At 40.2% G+C, this 19,869-nt stretch overlaps 1 long non-coding RNA gene across 2 annotated transcripts in view; it reads left to right on the forward strand.

The window, feature by feature from the left end:
• The first annotated feature begins 11,917 nt into the window (after positions 1 to 11,917).
• The window catches only part of LOC122559393 (uncharacterized), a 39,641-nt gene continuing 31,689 nt past the window's right edge, over positions 11,918 to 19,869 (forward strand). Inside the window, exons 1-3 of one of the 2 annotated variants that reach the window (XR_015760339.1) lie at positions 11,918 to 12,131; positions 14,300 to 14,434; positions 16,422 to 19,048. This is a non-coding gene — a long non-coding RNA (uncharacterized LOC122559393). Of the gene's footprint in view, positions 12,132 to 14,299; positions 14,435 to 16,421; positions 19,049 to 19,869 lie in introns of those variants that run through there. The other variant, XR_015760340.1, reaches the window with a different exon arrangement.

The following is a 19,869-nucleotide window of genomic DNA, read 5'->3' on the forward strand; positions in this document are numbered from 1 at the left end:
TGCTACTAGGCCGTTGCCACCCTTTAGACCTTCCTTATGACCTCCACAAATATTCAATATTTTGTCTGCTTATGACCCACTTGGCAATGTGTGCTTGTACTCAAGATTTGATATTTACATACCTCCATCCTTATAAAAGATTAAAGGTCATTTAAAAAGTGTGTTTTATCACAAGATGTGTGGTACACAAATAACAAAACACAATTTATATCCATTCTTCCTTCCTTCCTCCCTGATACAGTCATTCAACATTTATTAAACTTTAAAATTATTCTATCATTTTACACTTGGGACAATGCTTCTACCATCATATTATGTCTTCCAGCAATGTGAATAATATTTACATTAAATAGTTGAAACAATAAACTCCACCTGAATAGTCTTATATATCAAGTATTAAAATTTTATGATGAATGCTAACTGTTTATGGTCAGTGTACATTAATGTTCCTCTGTTACCAGGTCAGAAATACACTTCACAGTCTTCCAAGAGTCAATAATGCTCCCAAAATCTCTTGTTTTATAATAGAGGACTTCCTCTGATACTAGTTTCTTTGAAAACTTTCTATTCTATTCCCAACTCATCATTCTGTAACAAAACTGCACCTACCCATAAGTCACTAGAATCAATTGCTTTCCTAAAAGTTCTAGAAAAGTCAGGGGCAGCCAAGCTTGCCTTCAGTTTCTCAAAGTGTTGCTCGGCTTTCCACTGACCATTCCACTTTCCCTTGTTTTTTTAACAAATTTGTCAAAGGTACAGCTATTGTGCTGAAAATATGCATAAAGCTGTGCCATGACCCAAGCATTCCTAAAAAGCTCATAATTATGGGGATAGGGTAGTGAGGTTGGATCTGGGTGGGATGCTCTTTGGAATGTCAGTGGAGACTCAATGAGCATAATGACCTCTTTCCATACCGTGGGGATAATAGTATTCTATGACTTTAATTTCTCCTATCATTTGAGGAAGCAACCCTGCCCATGAACTCCATATGCCTTTGTTAGGTTTAATCAAATGAGTTTCCAACATGTATTGAATCTGTTTCCAGCTGAGCTTGTTATCTGAGCTTAACAGATAAGGGTAACAATATTGACTCTGCCATGACCACATAATGCCTAGCTAACATGGTAGATCCAGCTGTATCTCATACTTCCTATGTGGTCTTAGAAGATCCTCTCATTGTCTTTCCTCTAAGTATGAGAACACAATTGACAAGCATTTCTAGCATAAATTTCTCGTGCTATACCTGTCAACTTAACCTGCATTAGCAATGCCAGCTTTCCTCTGGCTAACTCATTTACCTCATTATTTTCTCAAACGATATAAAGCATGTAACGACAGATGTTTCCTTTGGTAAGGCCTGCACAAAGTTAAACACTTCCTTCATGGACTTTAGTTTGTGATGGATTTTCTCCAGCAGAAGCGATGTCACCTTCTGACATCTCCTTTTTCAACTGCAGCACAATAACTGAATATGACCTAATTCTGATTTGTCACCACCTCCAGCACTTAATCTTTCTTCTTTTTTCTGCCAAACTCAAATGCTGTGGTAATACTTTAATTATGTCTGCCTTCCAAGCTCAAGCCATCAATTTCACCCCAACTTGCTTGCCAATCCAAATAACCTGGCTTTTTGAAGTTCAGTTTTGATTGTCAGGGACAATTCTGCCATTTGCAGTACACCCTTTGCAATTTCCAGTCTCATTTCTCATCTGTAATGCAGAGCCTGGTGTTTTATTGATTTTAGTAACTTACTGAAGCCACACCTAATTCCTCATCATCTTTGTTTCAAAATAATCCTTTGGTTCAGCCACATTTGGAATACTGCGTACATGGTCGCCACATTACCGAAAGGATGTGGATGCTTAGGAGAGGGTGCAGAGGAGGTTCACCAGGATGTTGCCTGCTATGGAGGGCACTGGCGATGAGGAGAGGTTGAGTAGATGAGGATTATTTTCATTAAATAGATGGAGGCTGAAGACCTGAATGGGGTCTACAAAATCATGAGAGCTATGAACAAGGTAGATAGCAAGAAGCTTTTTCCTGGAGTGGAGTCATGAGTTTGAAGTGAGAGGGAAAAAGTTTAATGGAGTTATGCATGGAAAGTTCTTTACCCAGAGTGGCTGAAACATTTTACCAGCAGTTGTGGTACAGGCGAGCACCATTGTGTCATTTAAGATGTATCTATGAATAGGTCCATGAATGGGCAGGAAGCAGAGGGATACAGACCCTTAGAAAATAGGCGACAGGTTTAGATAGACGATTTGGATCAGTGCAGGCTTGGAGGGATGAAGGGCATGTTCCTGTGCTGTGATTTTCTATGTTCTTTGTAATCCTGTCCAAGACTTCCCAAATTCTTCTTACAATCTATTTGGAAAAGTGTGCTGATACACAAGTCTCAATAATCCCGGAGTATTCACTGAAGTTAAAGATTTAATCAAAATACACAAACTCCTAAATTTATCAGTCTGATGCATTCAGGGTAACAGAAAACACTGACCAGGTTTTTGTACTTAAAAACCTATTACTTACTACAAATAAATAAATTCTAACTGCAGGTAACCAACTATGAATTATCAGCATGTAACTCCATATGTTGAAACTATAATCCCTTTTAAAACCTCTAAATAGACACATGGACAGACACAGACAAACTAAAGTAGTATTATAAGTGGAGGGGAAAGAAACCTGTGGACTCACAGTTCAACAACACCAACCGACAGGATTCAGTGAGCGTTCCATTTTTCGATCTCCTTTCTCCAGGTTTTTAAATTTCTTTGCAGGAAACATACGGCAATTGGTATAATAAGTGCAAAGTGTTTTAGTTACTAGTTAACAACTGTAGCTTAGAGCACCTGGTGGGGGAGAAAGAAACTGGCATTCTTCAGACTTAAGGTACCTTTACTGCAGAGAGGTAAACCCACAACTTGCTCTTCCAGCAGCTCGGAGGTTTCTCTCTCCGAAACATTCACATTCAAAAGCTGTTCAGCTGCTCTGGAACTAATCAGAGAGTTGTCAGGCTGATCACCTTTGGTATCCACAACTGGCAGCAATTGCACAAACCAATCAGCTACCTGTTGCCAGCTTAATCTCACTCGGAAACTGAATCCCAATCCTGTGCCATTTTATCTTTCTTCCTTTGCTGCTTGAACGAATCAGTAATGTAAATACAATTCACAAGGAGTTCCAGTAACGTGTTTTCAAATGAGAAGCAATTACTTTCATAATGCTTTTCCTATTTCAGTCCACAATCAAAAATAAAGAAACATTTAAAAAAAACATGATTTGGAGAGGCCGGTGTTGGACTGGGGTGTACAAAGTTAAAAATCAGACAACACCAGGTTATAGTCCAATAGGTTTAATTGGAAGCACCAGCTTTCAGAGTGCTGCTCCTTTATCCGGTGATTGGGGAGAATAAGATTGTAAGACACAGAATTTATAGCAAAAGTTTACAGAGTGATGTAACTGAAATTATACATTGAAAAAGACCCGGATTGTTTTTAAGTCTCTCATCTTTTAGAATGTTAAAAATCACACAACACCAGGTTATAGTCCAACAGGTTTAATTGGAAACACACTTGCTTTCTGAGCGAAGCTCCTTCATCAGGTGATTGTGGAGAGCTCGATCGTAACACAGAATTTATAGCAAAAATTTGCAGTGTGATGTAACTGAAATTATACATTGAAGAATTGATTGTCTGTTAAGCCTTTCATCTGTTGGAATACAGTGATAGTTTCACTTCTTTCATGTGTAAATCACAAAAACCCTTTTTTTTAAAGTTGCATTCTCAGGTTAGCTGTTAACAATGGTGATAGCTAGACAATATGTTGAAGGTGTTGGTCCCCTGTGTTCTCTGTCTATGACCTGATGTTTAGATTGATTCTAATCTAAAAAGTGCGATAACAGAGTTTTACATAAATTCATGCAGTTTTTGAGCTCAGAGTTCTACATGAATGTATGCAGTTTTTGAGCAAAGTGCAATGTAACTCTGCAAGTACAAAAAAATTCACCACACAAAATATATGTGTGCATGTGGGTCTTTGTCTGTGTGTGTGTCTGTCTGGGGTGGGTTGTGAGTGTGAGAAAGTGTGTGTGTGTGTAGTGAGTGCATAGTGTCTTAAGTCTGTGAGGGGGTGCATGTGTGGGAGTGTGTGTGTCTATAAGGGTGTGTGTGGGTGTCTGTGTGCACATCTGTGTGTACCTGTGTCCATGTGTATGTGAGAGTGTGTGTTTGTGTAGAAATATCTGTGTGTATGTGTGTAGTGCAATGGTGATCACCTGTAATGTGACATGAACCCAAGGTCCTGATTTAGGCCCTCCTTATGGGTACCGAACTTAGCTATCAGCCTCTGCTCGGCCACTTTCCTCTGCTGCCTGTCCCGAAGTCCACCTTGGAGAATGGTCACCCGAAGGTCCGAGGCTGAATGTCCTGGACCACTGAAGTGTTCCCCAACTGGGAGGGAACCCTCCTGTCTGTTGATTGTTGTGCGGTGCCCATTCATCCGTTGTCGTAGCCTTTGCTCGGTTTCCCCAATGTACCATGACTCCAAGGTGGACTTCGGGACAGGCAGCACAGGAAAGTGGCCGAGCAGAGGCTGATAGCTAAATTCGGTACCCATAGGGAGGGCCTAAACCGGGACCTTGGGTTCATGTCACATTACAGGTGATCACCATTGCACTGCACACACACACACAGATATTCCTACACACACACACTCTCACATACACACGGACACAGGTACACACAGATGCACACACAGACACCCACACACACCCTTATAGACACACACACTCCCACACATGCACCCCCTCACAGACTTAAGACACTCTGCACTCACTACACACACACTTTCTCACACTCACAACCCCCACCCCAGACAGACACACACACAGACAGACAAAGACCCACATGCACACATATATTTTGTGTGGTGAATTTTTTTGTACTTGCAGAGTTACATTGCACTTTGCTCAAAAACTGCATACATTCATGTAGAACTCTGAGCTCAAAAACTGCATGAATTTATGTAAAACTATGTTATCTCACTTTTTAGATTAGAATCAATCTAAACATCAGGTCATAGACAGAGAACACAGGGGGCTAACACCTTCAACATATTGTCTAGCTATCACCATTGTTAACAGCTAACCCGAGAATGCAACTTTTAAAAAATAATTTAAAAAAGGGTTTTGTGATTTACACATGAAAGAAGTAAAACTATCACTGTATTCTAACAAATGAAAGGCTTAACAGACAATCAATTCTTCAATGTATAATTTCAGTTACATCACACTGCAAATTTTTGCTATAAATTCTGTGTTACGATCGAGCCCTCCACAATCACCTGATGAAGGAGCGTCGCTCCGAAAGCTAGTGTGCTTCCAATTAAACCTGTTGGAGTATAACCTGGTGTTGTGTGATTTTTAACTTTGTACACCCCAGTCCAACACCGGCATCTCCGAATCTTTTAGAATGGGCATGTTGGTTTCGGTTCTTTCATATGTAAATCGCAAAATCTTTTTTAAAAGTTACATTCTCAAGTGCACTTTAACAATTGGTGTCATGTCAGCCCAGATAAGGTTTTGAAAGTGTTAATTCCCCATAGGGCTTACTGTACCACAATGGTCAGTCTGATTCTCATCTAAAAAATGGATTTACAGAATCTTATGTGGATTCATGCAGTTTTTGAGCAAAGTAAAATGTAATTCTGCAAGTACACATTCACCCCACAAACTTATATATGTATGTGTGCATGTGGATGTTGTATTTTGGGGTGTGTGGAGGGCTGTTATGAGTATCTGTGAGAGGTGTATGTATGTATGTGAGTGTGAGTGTAAAGGAGTTTAAGTCTGTGAGAGGGTGTGTGTCGGAGTGTATGTGTGAGTGTATGAGAGAGGGTCTGAGTGTGCATGTGAGTGTCTATCTGTCTGTCTGTCTGTCTGTGTTTGTGTGTGTGTATAGTGCAATGGGATCACCTGTAATGTGACATGAACCCAAGGTCCCGGTTGAGGCCATCCCCATGGGTACCAAACTTGGCTATCAGCCTCTGCTTGGCCACTTTTCATTGTTGCCTGTCCTGAGGTCCGCTTTGGAGGATGGTCACGAAAAGGTCCGAGGTCAAATGTCCCGCACCGCTGAAGTGATCTCTGACTGGGGGGGAACACTCCAATTGTTAAAGTGCACTTGAGAATGTAATTTTTAAAAAAGGTTATGCGATTTACATATGAAAGAACTGAAACCAACTTGGTCATTCTAAAAGATGAACGACTTAACAAACAATCCAGGTCTTTTTCAATGTATAATTTCAGTTACATCATACTGTAAACTTTTTCTATCAATTCTGTGTCTTACAATCTTATTCTCCACAACCACCTGATGAAGGAGCAGCACTCTGAAAGCTAGTGCTTCCAAATAAACCTGTTGGACTATAACCTGGTGTTAAAATAAAGTCTTCACTGCATGAAGAGCCCCATTAATTTGTTTTTTTCTCACTGACAGGGCAGATGAGTAAATTTTGGAATGATAAGGTTTGGCATTATGTTAAATATGACTTTTTAAAGAAGTTTCAAGTATGAAAATAACACAAACTTGCTGGGCGAAAAAAAAATTCAAAGCAATAAATATATAATTTTATAAAACAAGAACAGGGTGGTAAATGATTAGACTGGAGAATCTTACTCACTGCAATGTGCTGTGCAGATATAATTCCAACCATATTTTGACCAGACCCTACTGAACATAGAACAGTACAGCACAGAAATAGGCCCCCCATATCTGTGCCGACCATAATGCCATTCTGAACTAATCTTATGCACATGATCATTATCCCTCTACTCCCAGGTTCTACTGCTTGGAGTGGACTTCTAGTCTATTATAGAATCCCTACAGTGTAGAAACAGGCCCTTTGGCCCAATAAGTCCACACTGACCCTCCAAAGAGTAACCCATCCAGACCCATTGTCCAACTACTCTACATCTATCCCAGACTAATGCACCTAACCTGCACATCCCTGAACACAATGAGCAATTTAGCATGACCAATTCACCTGACCTGCACATCTTTGGATTGTGGGAGGAAACTGGAGCACCCAGAGGAAAGCCACGCAGACAAAGGGAGAATGTGCAAACTCCACACAGATAGTCCCTGAGGTGGGAATTGAATGCGGGTCCTTGGTGCTGTGAGACAGCAATGCTAACCACTGAGCCACCATGCCACCCATGAGGCAATGTGAAGGAACTGGGAGAATAATAGAGGAGGAGGAGGAAGACATTGAGGAGGAGCAAGTCCTGCTTACGCATGACAGAGCTCAGCTGCATCGGTCACTCCAAGTCAGACAGGACCTTATTGACGCCAAGTTGTCGAAGATGAGAGCTGTATGCTGTAGATCATTATGGATTTGATCATGATGCCAGCATTTGGGTTTCATTATGGGAATGAACTGCTGATTTTGTATTTCTCCTGTTCTGCTGCCTATAAATAACGGCTCATGTTCGGAATTAAAGAGTCATAGAGACATTGAGATGTACAGTACGGAAACAGACCCTTCAATCCAACTCGTCCATGTTGACCAGACATCCCAACCCAATCTAGTCCCACCTGCCAGCACCCGGCCCATATTCTTCCAAACCCTTTCTATTCATATACTCATCCAGATGCCTTTTAAATGTTGCAATTGTACTAGCATCCACCACTTCCTCTGTCAGCACATTCCATACACGCACCACCCTCTGTGTTAAAAAGTTGCGCCTCAGGTCTCTTTTATATCTTTCCCCTCTCACCCTAAAACTATGCCCTCTAGTTCTGGACTCCCCCAGCCGAGGGAAAAGACCTTGTCTATTTATCCTATCCATGCCCCTCATAGAGTCATAGAGATGTACAGCATGGAAACAGACACTTCAATCCAACCTGTCCATGCCGACCAGATATCCCAACCCAATCTAGTCCCATCTGCCAGCACCTGGCCTATATCCCTCCAAACCTTTCCTATTCATATACCTATCCAAGTGCCTCTTAAATGTTGCAATTGTACCAGCCTCCACCACTTCCTCTGGCAGCTCATTCCATACATGTACCACCCTCTGTGTGAAAAAGTTGCCCCTTAGGTCTCTTTTATATCTTTCCCCTCTCACCTAAACCTATGCTCTCTAGTTCTGGACTCCCTGATCACAGGGAAAAGACTTTGCCTATTTACCCTATCCATGCCCCTCATAATTTTGTAATCTTCTATAAGGTCACCCCTCAGCCTCCAACACTCCAGGGAAAACAGCCCTAGGCTATTCAACCTCTCCCTATAGCTCATATCCTCCAACACTGACAACATCTTTGTAAATCTTTTCTGAACCCTTCCATGTTTCAGAACATCCTTCCGATAGGAAGGAGACCTGAATTGCACGCAATATTACAACAGTGGCCTAACCAATGTCCTGTACAGCCGCATTATGACCTCCCAACTGCTATACTCAATACTCTGACCAATAAAGGAAAGCATACCAAACACCTTCTTCACTATCCTATCCACCTGTGACTCCACTTTCAAGGAGCTATGAACATGCACTTCAAAGTCTCTTTGTTCAGCAACACTCCCTCAGCAACATTAAGTGTATAAGTCCTGCGAAGATTTGCTTTCCCAAAATGCAGCACCTCACATTTATCTAAATTAAATTCCATCTGCCACTCCTCAACCCATTGGCTCATCCGATCAAGATCCCATTGTAATCTAAGGTAACCTTCTTCACTGTCCACTACACCTCCAATTTTAGTGTTATCTGCAAACTTACTAACTATACCTCTTAAGCTCACATCAACGTCATTAATATAAATGATGAAAAGTAGTGACAATAGACAATAGACAATAGACAATAGGTGCAGGAGTAGGCCATTCAGCCCTTCAAGCCTGCACCGCCATTCAATATAATCATGGCTGATCATTCCTAATCAGTATCCTGTTCCTGCCTTATCTCCATAACCCTTGATTCCACTATCTTTGAGAGCTCTATCCAACTCTTTCTTAAATGAATCCAGAGAGTGGGCCTCCACTGCCCTCTGGGGCAGAGCATTCCACACAGCCACCACTCTCTGGGTGAAGAAGTTTCTCCTGAGCTCTGTCCTAAATGGTGTACCCCGTATTTTTAAGCTGTGTCCTCAGGTTCGGCACTCACCCATCAGTGGAAATATGTTTCCTACTGCCAGAGTGTCCAATCCTTTCATAATCTTATACGTCTCAATCAGATCCCCTCTCAATCTTCTAAACTCAAGGGTATACAAGCCCTGTCGCTTCAGTCTTTCAATGTAAGGTAATCCTGCCATTCCAGGAATTGACCTCGTGAATCTACGCTGCACTCCCTCAATAGCCAGAATGTCTTTCCTCAAATTTGGAGACCAGAACTGCACACAGTACTCCAGGTGTGGTCTCACCAGGGCCCTGTACAGCTGCAGAAGCACCTCTTTGCTTCTTTACTCAATTCCTCTTGTTATGAAGGCCAGCATGCTATTAGCCTTCTTCACTACCTGCTGTACCTGCATGCTTGCCTTCATTGATTGGTGTACAAGAACACCCAGATCTCTCTGTACTGCCCCTTTACATAAATTGATTCCATTGAGGTAGTAGTCTGCCTTCCTGTTCTTGCCACCAAAGTGGATAACCATACATTTATCCACATTAAACTGCATCTGCCATGCATCTGCCCACTCACTTAACTTATCCAGGTCATCCTGTAATCTCCTAACATCCTCATCACATTTCACCCTGCCACCCAGCTTTGTATCATCAGCAAATTTGCTAATGTTATTGCTGATACCATCTTCTATATCATTAACATATATTGTAAAAAGCTGCGGTCCCAGCACGGATCCCTGCGGTACCCCACTGGACACTGCCTGCCATTCCGAAATGGAGCCGTTTATCACTACCCTTTGTTTCCTATTAGCCAACCAATTTTCAATCCAATCTAGTACTTTGCCCCCAATACCATGCGCCCTAATTTTACTCACTAACCTCCTGTGTGGGACTTTATCAAAAGCTTTCTGAAAGTCCAGGTACACTACATCTACTGGATCTCCCTCGTCCAACTTCAGAGTTAGTGGACCCAGCACTGGTCCTTGTGGCACTCCAATGGTCTACCGCTCTGCCCTCATCAATCCTCTTTGTTACTTTTTCAAAAAACTCAATCAAGTTGGTGAGAAATGTTTTCCCATGCATAATGTCATGTTGACTGTCCCTAATCAGTTTCCAAATACATGTACATCCTGTCCCTCAGGATTCCCTCCAACAGCTTGCCTACCACCGACATCAGGTTCCCTGCTCTATAGTTCCCTGGCTTGTCCTTACCACCTTGCTTAAATAGTGGCACTATGTTAGCCAACCTCCAATCTTCTGTCACCTCACCCGTGACTATTGATGATACAAATATCTCAGCAAGAGGCTCAGCAATCATTTCCCTAGCTTCCCACAGAGTTCTAGGTATACATCTGATCAGGTCCTGAGGATTTATACACTTCTAATTGTCCGATTGTTCGCTTGTACGATAAGTTCCCCTGCAGTGACAAGCTGCAGGTCTTCTGTGGAAAATGGCAACAGAAGAGAAGTGACCCAGAGAGAGGACTTAGAGAGGATGTAGCTTCAGGTAAACTGTGTGACCTGCTGGGTAAACAGCAACTAGAGTGAGAGAATGGGGCTGTATAGGCAAGGGAGTGTCAACCATGCTGTCCATTTGATGTGAGCAGCGTGGCTTTGTGGCTGCTATGCCTTTACATTGCCAGTGAGGAGCAACGTTTTAAAGATGGCATGAGCACCGGGATGCTAGTCTTTCAAGGAATGTATAGTGAGTTGCAACTTGTTCCAGATATGATGGGTGGTAGAATAGGGCTAGACTTAGTTGAGAGGGGCACTTTCGGGGTGGGTTAGGTAGCTAATGTGGGAAATTTGTTAAAATGAAGCAAGAAAACTCATTATATCTCATGGAGAAAAACCCTCCATGAAACTTGGCACAACTGACATTTAGCCTGAAAATATAAGATTCATTGATGGGACAGTCAAGAAGGTATAACAATGCCTCTTCTTCCTAAGGAGGCTAATGAAATTCAGCATCTCCATAAGGACTCTCACCAACTTTTATAGAAGCACCATCGAAAGCATTCTATCTGGATGCATCACAGCTTAGTACAGCCCAGATCATCAGGCAAGTCAATCTTCCATCCATTGACTCTATCTACACTTCTCAATGCCTCGGAAAGGCAGCCAACATCATCAAAGACCTTTTGCACCCTGGAGTAGCCTCTTCCAATCTCTTCTGTCAAGCAGAAGATACAAAATCTTAAACACATGTACCAACAGATTCAAGAACAGCTTCATCTCTGCTGTTATCAGAGACCTCTCAAAATTCAAATCTAATGTTGATCTTGCTTTTCATGAACCTTCTTTGCAGCCGTAATTTTGTATTCCTCACTCTATTCAATCACCCAATGATCTTTGTATGTTATGATCTGCCTGTACTGCACACAAAACAGAATGTTTCACTGCGCTTAGGTCAAATCAAGTCAAGATTCAGCCTGAAGAAAAGAAACAAAGTTGCATCACTGTGATCATGTAAAAATCTCAACAAGCAAGTTCCATTCTCGTGCAAATTTTGGTGATAGTGTTGGAATTTTACCTTTTGAATTTTGATCCCAGAATTTAAAAAAAAAGCTAAGCTTAAGTCACAGCTTGTGAACTCATTTCCCGCAGCTTTTTCAAGAAATTTGTTATTTTTTGGAATTGTTTTATAGATGCTCACAAGATATCTTACCTCCTTCTATTGGTTAACAGGACAATAAATATTCTTTGCTGCCTCCAGAATTGGTAGCAAACAGTGAAACTATTTCTTCATACATAAAAAATATTAAGTTTTAAAATGTTGCCTTTTTTCAATTAGAAGTGCTGATTCATGTGGAGGTAAAGCTCTAAAAGTGCCAGTCCTTATGGCATCTTGCCCGAACCTATGGCACGATTGTTCTCCAATGTGAAGCTTCAAGCAGAGGATAATTTACAAAACTTCCTACACAAAGAACAGCAACCTCAATAAAACACCAGACAAATGCTGAGGGGAAACTACTTCCAGAAAAGATTGGAGGAAGGATAATTAGTTAAAAAGGAAGGTAAGGAAGAGAACTTGATCGAGTTTACAATAGAATAGCAATCTTGTAAACATCGTGTTTTCTGCCCTAATATTGAGTATCAATAAGCTGCTTAATCATTAAACACATCAGAGCTTTACCTGTATATTGCCCTTAATTGGTGGTCCAACTTGTTCATTTTTTTCCAACTGAGTTCAATGAAAAGTGATCAGGAGCTCACTGATCAGAGTTTGGAATATGAGTCATAGAGTCATAGAGATATAGAGATATACAGCACAGAAACACACCCTTCGGTCCAACTCATCCATGCTGCCCAAATATCCTAACCTAATCTAGTCCCATTTGCTAGCACTTGGCCCATATCCCTATTTATATACCCATCCAGATGCTTTTTAAATGCTGTAATTGTACCAGCCTCCACCACTTTCTCTGGCAGCTCATTCCATACACGCACCACTCTCTGCATGAAAAAAGTTGCCCCTTAGGTCCTTTTTTTGGAAGTAGGTTGTGGATTGAGGTCAATTCTAATAGTCTACTAAACTGCTAGTGCCTCGCAGAGCTGCCAGTAAGGCTTGAGGGTTCAGTCTCTATCTTTGTGAACTCTAATTGGGAGTGTTTTAGTACAGTGGTTACTTAACCAGGTTGGTGATCTGAAGGCCTGAACAAATGATCAGTGATGTGAGTTCAAATTCCACCTCGGAAGTTGGAAAATTTTAAAAATTTGATTCATTAAATAAATCTGGAATTAAAACTAGTATTAGCAACTATAAAACTATTGGGTCGTTCACAAGTGTCCTTCAGGAAAGGAAATAATTTGTGCTTACCCAGTCTGGTCTAGGTTGACCTGCAACAATGTGTTTGATGTTTCATGCTCTCTGAAGTGCCCTAACAAACCAGTTACATGTAAATAGGTTGTTCACCCTGCCCTTCTCAAGAACAAATAGGAAGGGGCAATAAATACCAGCCTGCCAGCAATGAATATCTCCTGAATTTAAAAAAGTACCATACAACACAATGTCTCTCACATTTACCAGGTTAACCATCGAGGCACCCAAGTAATGAAGTCTGGTGAATTTATGTATGTATGTTTATTTACCCTTCTCCCTTGTCCTACACTTAGAATAATTTAATACTTTAGTGGATTGTTGTAGTCAAGTCATCCCCTTCATTCCATGCTCAGAGTTACAAGCTATGTCCAACAGTGGAACTAGCAATTCCTTGCTGGCAATGGTAGAAGAGCTAGAACTTCAGTGGATGATTCTTCATGTAGAAGACTTGTATTTCTTTTAAGTGCACATGAGAAAGGCAAAGGGAAACTACCTTAAATATCCTATTCCCTAGTTGCATTGCTCCTAGAAATTGAAGATGGGATAATCCTATAAGCAACTGATGAAAGTGCAAGACAATGAGGCATGAGGAGAATGAACACATCTGCCTTTTGGAAGTTATTACTACCTCCTCCTGTCTTGAAAGCATTCATTCATTCCTAGCATCTGATTCCTTGTTGTTCTTTACATTTATGTGTTGATCGTGTCTCAGCAGAACATTCTACTGCAACAAATGTCAGTGCTGAGTATAAGCCTATCACTATGTTGAGTCCATGCTTAGGTATTTCCAACAGAAATGACACCAAATTAGACAGGAGTGAAAATCTGCAGGATACTAAGGTCAATTCTAACATGTTTGCCATTATCTCAGCTGAGATTGATCAAGGCTTGTGCCAATTACCAATCTTCCATGAGATCCACCAAGTATGTACTTATACTCTCTACATTGTGAATTTGGAATTAGCTGACTAAACTGGTCATGCCCACATTATCTAAATCTCAGCATTTCAAAGAGCTAACTGTTGTTGCCTCCTTTCAGTGTGTGCTTCAATGGTAAGGATAGTTGAGACAAATTTTATTGTGAGTAAAATCTGAAAATAAGGGGCTAAAACATCTTGAAGCAGTTTATTCATTTTATTAATGCTGCAAATAAAATTTTAAAAATTGAATTTTGAAACACACTGTATTAATATTCAGTACAAATGATGACTGAAATCATTTTGGCAGAACATGAAGGAAAGGGGATTGCCATTAAGAGTTTTGCTATCAACACAAAGTATTTTCCTTTGTAGAAATGTGAAAGGGAAGCTGATATCAGAGGATAAAACTGTCAATATATTTGCTTTGTATCTGTTGTTTAAGATTGTGCTCACAGCTTTCTTCAGGCAGCTCCTACAAGACAACAGAAGCTTAAAATGTCTGTATTTCAGCATTTGGATTTTGTGAGCAGAATAAAGAACAGAACCACAGAAGTGATGTCGTCTTCACAAGCAAAAGGTAATGCAAAGGCTTCCAATTTATTTCTTGATTTTTAAGCGCACTATTTATGTCCTACCTTTAACTCTACGTCCTGGTTATATATTATGTGGAACTCTGGCAATTCTTCTTAGATTTAACAGGAATGTACTACACATGTATGTATATAAACATGGACTATGTGTACATCATATCAAATGTTGGACCATATCAGTAATGTACTTGCATCCTAATATGACCATGTGGCACTTTGTAAAATTATGCACAATATTAAGTGCTAAGGCTTGTCTGCAAGAGTGAGGGTGGTTAGATTCCCTACAATGTGGAAACAGGCCCTTTGGCCTAACAAATCCACACCAACCCTCCAAAGAGTAACCCACCCAGACTCATTTCCCCCTGGCTAATGCACCCAACACAATTGGCAATTTAGCATGGCCAATCCACCTAACCTGCACATCTTTGTGACTGTGGGAGTAAACCCACACAGACAGAGGGAGAATGTGTAAACTTCACACAGACAGTTGCCCGAGGTTGGGATTGAACCCAGGTCCCTGGCACTGTGAGGCAGCAGTGCTAACCACTGAGCCACCATGGTACTCTGTTGATCTGTTCTTGTAATTGGTGTGTAGAGTGTGACCTGTATTCTGATCTGATTAAGTGGATTCCAAAAGCATGGCGGTGAACACCACTCAATTTCTACATGAAAATGCTGCATAAACAAACAGTCTATTCAAAAACCAGAGAATAAGAATGCTTGTTTAATGTCAAAAAATGCCCAGAGTTTGGCTGGATCTAAATAAATGGCTCTGCCACTCAGAATGATAGTGTAGACAAGAATAATTAACTCTTTCTGTGCTGAATTCCCATAACACTCCCAGGGGTTAATTTCTTTACATTACCAAAGGAAACTTTTATTTTTCTAACAGATTCGTTTACAGATATGTGGAATGTTTAGCATTTTTATTAAATTAAAATGTTTGACATTGCCTTGTTTGTTAAGTTGTAGCAAAAGTGCTAGCCCAAGCCTCAAGAGGTTAACATTTCCTGTACCTTTTAGTAAGTGATTCATTCTCTAGTAATCAGTATCTTTGTCCCTTTGAAGATTTAGGTTGTTTAACCATTTAAGAGAAAGCAACCCTACTAACAAATTAAATGTGATACGGCATGTGTGGTCTGTGTACCAATGGTTTATTTGTGGTTGTTTGTTTTCCACCTGGAAATGATTTTTGTGACATCACATGACCTCAGGTCATTTGGGGTTACAAGCAGCACCACCACTTTAAGCTTATTAATTTTCAGTACTTTTGTTTCTCAACCACATTAACCTGTGATACAAACCAGATATATTGCTCATGAGCTGTGGTTTTCTCCAAAAAAAAATAAACTAACTTGTGACATGCAGAGCTAAGTAACCTACAAATCTTTCACACTGTGGCCTGTGTTCTTTCTGACATCATTCAGTGCTTTGTCTCTCAGTAAACCACAGTTCCTCAATGCTCTGTATTAGGCTTCACTGAAGCATAGCATTAGCACTATGGATTGCAAAAATAGCAAAGCTCTGTGTGTGTTATGAGCAAATTTACTCATTGGGGGACTTTCATCGTCCACTCAAAGTGCAACTTCAGTTTGCATTTATGACTGAATGTGAATATTATCAGAGTCAGCTGAACATTTCCTCCGGTAAAAAGCAAAATTTAATTTTGTTGTATTTCTGTTTTAAATGTGACTAGAGCCTTTTAGAAGTACAGTTTTCAAAATGTCTGCAAAGTAAAGTTTAGCCAGTCATTATACAAGACAATTTTAAACACAGGTAATAAATACTTGTGCTCTCTTTAGTATCATTTTATATCCCAGGTCCCAATTGCCATTAAACAAACTCCTCTCCCTCTGGTGGACAAGATTGCAGATTTCATTGTAGATGCAACCAATCCCACCCTGTAGCTAGCAGCCAAGTTGTTCAGTTATGTGCAGCAAAATACTGAATCTACTTTTTCTCCTTCTTTCTGAGGTGTAATACTCAACTACTGCTTGGAGATTCTGTCACGTGGTAGTCAAAACATCAAAACCATTCAAGTTCAACCATCTAACAAGTCTGTTTTAAAGTATGGACAAGTCCAATTCTTGCCCAACATCAGGATCATTGGACTACCTTTTCTGTTGCTAAAGGATCATTGATTCTATCATTTAAAAGCCAGAGAACAAGCTATTCAATTATCATTTTAAGATTTGCACTGATGGGATCTGTTTCTAAGCTTACATACCTATTTACAGCTATTTGCAATTAACAGTAAACCCTCCAACCATATTTGAGTCTTAATTTGCATCAAATTATACAGCACATTAAAATAATGGCAACATCTCCACGGGGGACAAAAATACAATAAACCACTTTTTATCTGTAGGTCTTCTATAAGTATCCCTACAAAATATGCCAACTGCATCAAATGAGAACATTATGTCTGCAATATCACTTTTGAGCAATGCTTTTGCATGGCCCACTTAAAAGTAAACCAAAAAAAAGCTAAAAAAATTATTACCTTTTGACTGATGCTGTGAAAGCCATTGAAGCTGTAATTTGTGGTAGTAAAAGTATGGCAGTAGGGCCCCATGTGTCCTTGAGAAGGGAGTAATAAATAAATCTGGAGTTTGTCACAAGTGCAAAGTATTCACATTATTTACTTTTTGTCTTATATTCAAGGGATCTTTCTATACGCTGTTTATCCTTGAATTTACAAACTAAATCAATTATCTTTTAGTCATAGTGCTTCACACAATAAATGGAGGTCAGAGCTTTGATGGTTGTGAAGGTCTGAACCTTAACATTTGTAATATACAACAGCTAGACACATATGGCTACATTTGTGGTACACAGTCTGAAGGTCAGAGATAGCAATCATTAAAAGTCCAACCTCCTGTTAAAGTTTCTAGATCAGTACTTGCACCTCCACCTTTCATTGATAACTCTCTTATTGATTGACACTGTTTTGTTTGACATACAATGGATACTGCACTTATATTATTTCACTGTTAACTCTTTCACTGCTTCTAAGGTATGTTATCAAACTTCACACACCTCAATAGAAAAGCAGCACCTACAGATGGCTGAAAGCTGTGAATAGCATAAACTCACATCATAAAGATCAAATGTTAGTTAGAAAGAGTAGGGAGATCCACAACTTGTGGACACCAACTGTTTTTTCAAAATCCTTACATACAGTGTGGAAACAAGCCATTTGGCCCAACAAGTCCACACCAACCCTCCGAAGAGTTAACCACCCAGACCCACTCCCCTAAATAATGCACCTCATTTACACATCCCTGAACACTATGGGCAATTTAGCATGGCCAATTCACCTAACCTGCACATCTTTGGACTGTGGGAGCAAACCCATGCAGACACAGGAAGAATGCGCAAACTCCACACAGTCACCTGGAATCAAACCCAGGTCCCTGGTGCTGTGAAGCAGCAGTGCTAACCACTGAGCCACCATGCAAACACAATTTCATTTTCAGTATCAAGACAATCTAAGGGCCAAGCACTCAAGACAAGCAAGGACAAAGGTCTATCAACAGTAGGGAACCAAATACTGCTCACTGGAGAGAATATTTGAAGACTTCCTCATCCAGGATCTGTCTTTGTCTTGGATGCACTCAACTCCACTCCTTAAAACCCCATCTGGATCAGCCTTGGAATCATTCCAGATCAAAACAAAGTTGAAAAGGCTATTCAAAGGCTGAAAAGCAAGTTTCTTGGGCAGATGGAATCCATACTGAAATTCTGAAATACAGCAGAGATACACTCAAGACAAGACTGCACAACCTCATATCCCTCATGGGGAAAGGAGTGGTGCTGAGAAAATGAACATATATTCAAGACAATCATAACAAAAAGACAGGTAGTTCTGAGCTTAACATAGGGGTTAAACCTCCTCTGATTAGCAACGCTCTTAGGAAGTATTGACTAGTGATGATATCTGTTCAAAGTATGAACCTGACCAGATTTTACTCACTGGCGTTGCATCAATAATGTTTCTAATCAGATCCGATAATTAGATCAGACCTACTCATGCAACGGTTAAGACCTTGTCCATGACTTTATTGCTTTGAATCGTGAATATTCCAATGAACTGCTGGCCAACCTCACCCATTCTATCCTCCCTAAACTTGAGGTCACTCAAAACTTTGCTGCCCCCAGTCTTAACCCACTCCAGGTGCTTTGACCCATCAGCTATGCACTTTGGTATCCCAAGCAACACACAAAATTTAAAATTCTCATTCTTGACTTTGAATCCCTCTTCAGACCTTACCTTCTCATCACTGTAAAATCCAACCCCACAACCTTCTGAGATATCTGCATTCATCTACGTTTCTACCTTTCCTTCCGCCTTTTAGACACTTCTTAAAACCTACCTCTTTGGCCAAACTTTTGTTTGTCTGTCCTTATTTTATGTGGCTTAGAGTTAGTAAAATACCTTGCAATATTTTAATACATTAAAGATGCCCTATAAGTTGATGCATACAAATAATCATTGTTACTGTAAATCAAAAAGTTGCCTTATCATTTGATGTTTGCCTAAATTTGTTGGTTTAAAACTTTTGAAGAGTAATAAATGTGATGACAATTAAATAATAAAAGATATATGGAGAAACTAATGAGCATTAAGAGCCAGTTTTTATAGCAAAAGAAATCTGTCATGTTCTCGTTGCCATGAAGAGTACCATGGAATGTTTCTGAAAGGGCACCGTCATAACCAGGCTGCTTTTACAATTAACAAAGGTATTTAGTGACAAGTAGACTGCAGCTTTTTCTGTGGATTTGAATGCACTCACTGTGGGTGGCTCAAATTAACATAGGGCTTCAGCAGCGGGCTATCAAGCGTCACTACTACCAGCCCGAATCAGAGGCGTTAAAATTCCTTCTTTGTATACCACCACATTCCAAACAATCAGCTATGCAAGGGGAATGCCATATTTTCCATCAATATTTATTTAAAGTTCAATACTCAGTCATAACCAAGAAGTGGATAGAACTGCTATAACAGCCTGTTACTTGCAGCCTTTATCTCTTTGCTCTCTGCCTGACACCAAACATCTCCCCTGTACATAAACACATCTCCAAAGCAAGTGGCTATCAGCTGCTGTTCTCACAGAGACCAAGGCTACAGCATTCCTGATGTCAATGAGGTCCATCACATAGTTTACTCCTTCATAAGGTATTCTTAAAGCACTAGACTGAATATGAATTCCCCTTGCACTTGAACAACAGTCCTTTATGAATTAGATGAATCCCATTGCTATAACAAATTTATTACGAAATCTCTTAAATGTTACATTGAAACTTGTACCAATATTAGGGTTGCTGAACCTTTTACAAGAATATTTACATGGGCAAAGATGCTCGTCCATTCCAGTGAACTCACTATTTACAGTTAAAAATATATAAAGTGCACACTAGA

This window comes from Chiloscyllium plagiosum, unplaced genomic scaffold (genome assembly GCF_037043375.1).
Source record: "Chiloscyllium plagiosum isolate Xiang-an unplaced genomic scaffold, Cpla_swu_hap1 HiC_scaffold_19, whole genome shotgun sequence".
NCBI classification, from domain to species: domain Eukaryota; kingdom Metazoa; phylum Chordata; class Chondrichthyes; order Orectolobiformes; family Hemiscylliidae; genus Chiloscyllium; species Chiloscyllium plagiosum.